This window comes from Macrobrachium nipponense, chromosome 6, assembly GCF_015104395.2.
Source record: "Macrobrachium nipponense isolate FS-2020 chromosome 6, ASM1510439v2, whole genome shotgun sequence".
NCBI lineage: Eukaryota > Metazoa > Arthropoda > Malacostraca > Decapoda > Palaemonidae > Macrobrachium > Macrobrachium nipponense.
This window is the reverse complement of record NC_061108.1, coordinates 105852137-105857282: the sequence shown is the minus strand read 5'-3', so window position 1 is coordinate 105857282 and position 5146 is coordinate 105852137.

Below are 5146 nucleotides of genomic sequence, written 5' to 3'. Positions count from 1 at the left end.
CAACGAAAATAGCCTAAAATGGATTTTGTATTTTCGATGTGCTGTGTCTTTCTGATCAGAACACTTCCTGGTCTCAATTGAGTTGATAATAACTCTTCACTTCCTGTATACTTTTATATACATATAATACCTATATGATTAAGTGTTGAGTCCAGTGTCTTAATCTGTCTTACGACAAACATATTATATACTTCTATTCAATATCCTACTAATCTGATTTCCTAACCACAGACGTAGCCTACGTTTCTCTGTTGAAGTTTCTATGCTCACTATTTTAGCCAAAGTGCCTTAATATTTTGCGTTGTAATTTATATTGTTATAAAATCTTGATTTTCTAAAAAAAATTCTGTATTTAATGAAAGCTCTATAATATTCATATACCATCTCATCGTGTCAATATCAATGTTTTTGTCTTTTTTTAAATTTAAAAATGAAATGTGTTCTGCACTGTTGGCCTTGGGATGGGTAAAGTCTGGAAATATTGAAAAGGCTTCTGATATCCTTTTCTTGTTACGAATAAGGGCCTCTAGCAGGGACCGTACTGCTAGCTAGATTTAATTTTGCATGTATATGAGTGTGTATATTTGTATGCTCTCTCTCTCTCTCTCTCTCTCTCTCTCTCTCTCTCTCGTCTCTCATCTACTCTCTCTCTCTATCTCTCTCTCTCTCTCTCTCTATATATATATATATATATATATAGTATATATATATATATATATATATATATATCTGTGTGTTTGCGTGTGTGTGTATATATATATACATATATATATCTATATGTATATATATATATATATATATATACGTATATAATGTATATACTTATATATATATCAAACTACAAATGTTTTTAATATCTAATTCGCTCTACCTCGGAATTAATATATTTTCATATATGCTTAACCGAGGGGGAATTTATTAAGCGATAATAGAATTGGCCATCGACAGGCGCGAACCAGCGACTTCCCAATTCCAGGACTGGCAGTGAAGCCTTAAACCACCGAGGTAGAGCGAATTAGATATTAAAGGACATTTGTATTTCGATATATGTATATGAATCACGGTAATGTGATAGACTTATACTTATATATATGTATTTATACATACATATATACACGCATATATATGCATGTATGCTCACACTGCATAAAATAAATTAAAAGCTACTACTTTAATATGCATCTAAAAAATTGTTTTTGCTTATTTATTCATTATTTATTTTTTTACACCGTAATTCCTTTCATGTTAATTATACACTACAAATCAAATCTCCAAAGCTCGATTTCACAATTCTAAAAAAAAAAAAGTAAGCACTTGAAAACTTATCCACGATAAAAATGAGGCATTTACAGGCTGGCGATGGAATATTTTAAAATCCTCAAAAGCTTCAATATATGGACGTGTAAATGCTTGAATAATTTAAAAGGACTTTTTATTTATATTTTGCAAGTAAAGCATTAATTTTGAAACGGGAGCAAAGTGGATTTGACGAAGCTCAAAAGGGATAATTGAATACGGCTGCGAATACATTTCAGCTCACTAATAGCAGTCAGTGGACATGAGAAAAATATAATTAAAGGCTGGAATGGGAATGCTAATGAAGTAGAAAAAATAATAATGATTAAAAAAAAGAGTAAATGTTTTCCGTCTTTCACAAAAGAATGCTCGTGATAAATTGGAATTTTCGAATAGAATCGCTCTATCTCTAATCAGTAATTTAGATCTCTAAAGCCTGACATATATTCAAATATAGATATGACGCAGTATTTTACCTTTTACACAAATTTCGGAAGGCCAAGCGATGGATAAAACACCCACTCTCAATATGTACGCATTTATGCGTATAATATATATATATATATATATATATATATATATATATATATATATATATATATATATATACTAGATAGATAGATAGATAGATAGATAGATAGATAGATATATATGATGTGTGTGTATGTGTATACATACATACACACACACACACACACACACACATATATATATATATATATATATATATATATATATATATATATATATTTATTTATAAATATTGTTATGGTGGCCTCCTGCTCACTATAAATAAATAGAACTAATATGTTCTTCAAACTTTCAATAAAGTTCTATTCTCAGAGCCTTAGACCAACCATAGGGTCTCCCCTCTTACAGATGCTGGACACAGGGTGGCTGCAGAGATTTTGCGTTCTCACTGAAGGCGGGGGATTCATAGAAAACCACCCTGCTCGTGTACACGTGTGTATGTATGTATGCATGTAAGTGCGTGAGTGAATGTTTGCATATATATATATATATATATATATATATATATCTATATATATATATATATATATGTATATAGTAGTATATGTATATGTATCATATATATATCTATATATGATATATTATATATATATATGTATATGTATATATATATATATTATATATATATTATAGTATATACATATACATTATATCATCTATACATATATATATATACATATATACATATATATCTTATATATATATATATATATATATATATATATATATATATATGTATATGCACACATTCACTCACGCACTTACATGCATACATACATACACACGTGTACACGAGCAGGGTGGTTTTCTATGAATCCCCCGCCTTCAGTGAGAACGCAAAATCTCTGCAGCCACCCTGTGTCCAGCATCTGTAAGAGGGGAGACCCTATGGTTGGTCTAAGGCTCTGAGAATAGAACTTTATTGAAAGTTTGAAGAACATATTAGTTCTATTTATTTATGTGAGCAGGAGGCCACCATAAACAATATATTTATAAATAAATATATATATATATATATATATATATATATATATATAATATATATATATATATATGTGTGTGTGTGTGTGTGTGTGTGTGTGTGTGTGTGTGTGTGTGTAAGCAAAAAGATATACAACCTTATATTGCTGAGCAGTTAAACTGGTTAAATAAAATCAATGAAAATGATAAAGTATCATATTCAAGTCTTTACAACAGCTAAAGTATAAAAGGAAATTACTTTTGGAAGGTCCCGAAGAGACCCATGGGCGCTACAGATTTATACTTACCCAAAACTGAGACAAGGAAATAATACAATTAAAAAATAACAACTGAACTGACTACAGATTTAAAGAAAATTTTAAGAAGGAATTTATAGAAAAGGCTCACAGTAAAGCATGAATATCTTTAAAGAAGTTATTGCAATAAAGATTACAATGAACAAATGGAGCGCTTAAGTGTAAACTGAAGAAATTATTTCATATTGTATATGAACATTTAACAATTAATAGTTAGTAAGTGTATTTCCTGAGTAAAAAAAAAATTAATGTTGAATTTTCATAATTTTTTTACTCAATACAAAGCGGTAAATTTATACATTCAGCGCAAATACGAATTTTCCAAACGAATAGAAGTAAGGTAGCTAATATTTTATTCTTACAAAAAAATGTGAATAATGGTGACTTCCGAAAACGAAAATTTAGAGGTCCTCTATCGCTAAGGTCAACTTTTTTATTAGTACCTTTATGAAATAGATAGATTTTCGAAAATTTTCATTCTGTATAAAAGAATCAATAATTAAAAGCTTCCTACATTTTCATATAACAGTAAACAAGCTAAGATATATATGCAGTTTTTTATGTGCGTGTGTGTGTTCGTGTTACTCTTGATTTTCCTCAGATTGAAACTATATTTTATATTTCCCTTCAAAAGAGAAACTCCATTCTCTGCCGTAGAGCGTGAAATGGAAATTCAACGAGAAGTCCATCAAACAATTGGCGCAGAACAACGGCATATACCAAGATTATATTCAATAAATCCGTCTTTGCTTCGACCCATAATACTCTCCTTTTTTTATGGCACTTTGAGCAAAAGGTTCATAGAAAACAGAAATTTCCTTCAAAATTTAAAGTGAAATGAAGACAATTTCATCAAAAAGCTAGCAAAGTTTCTGTACTCTTTAAGCAAAATAATTTTTTTTCATTTTCTATTGAGGAAAATGGGGATTTTCTTTAAATATAAAGAAAATGAAGATGTCCTTTATAACCTAAAGAAAGGTGTAAGAAAATGAGGCAATTTGTTTTAATAATATTGGGAATCTTGAATAATTGATGAGAAATGATTTATGATTGTTCACAATTCTCGCCTTGAATATTGTACAGAATTCGCAGCATTCAAAAAAACACACACAAAAAAAGTCCTAAGTACAGTTTAATGCATATAAACGCACCAAGGTTTTAGGAACTCACTTTTAGTCAATGTGGGCAGAATGAGTGGTAGCGTGGGGTTAACCTGGATGCTATTGAGGCACTGTGACTCACAGAATGAGACTATACCGATTATATTCTCCATAAAGGGTTAGATTTGTAAAGTCTTCTCCTTGCTCTGTGGATTACATCAAATGCCAAGTTAGAAACTAAGAAAAGTAAGAAAGATTTAGATGCGCTAAAATCACCTTCATTGTATTTACTACTTAACGTCATCTTAATTAAAGGCTAAATTTATTATATGAAAGTTATCATGTGAATTACTCGTATTTTGTGAATAAAGTATGATTGTGTTGATTGTTTGCGATTTTTAACATATTTATTCATAGAATATAGCTATTGTATTTTTTCAGCCATAAATGGTATAATATTTATAACGTCAAAATGAAAAAAAGCATACTTTTGTAATAAAATTTCATATACTTTTACACCCTCCTTAAACTTAATTATTCAAGTCTTATCAATAGAACATTTTAAATGAACCGTTCGATCAAATCAGAACAGCTGTTTGTCTTATGATGTATAGAGAGTAACTTGTGCTAGTCATCGGAAATTATTGGATAACTTTTTTTTTTCCAATCTAATGGAATATTGTCACCCAAATTTTAAAATCTAACAAATCCACAATAACTCCAATTACGCTACAGACAATTCGCAGCTTCTTAAACTTGCAATAATAGAGGAAAAACTTTTACCTTCCTCTTTTAGGAGATAGAATTTGAAAAAATTCGGTGATTTGTAGTTTTAACGTGATGAAAATTGCCACTTATGGACTAGAATTCTAAAGTTATAATATATTCAATCTGGTTAATACTGACTGTGATACTAATTTCAAAATATTGCTCTGCTAGTAA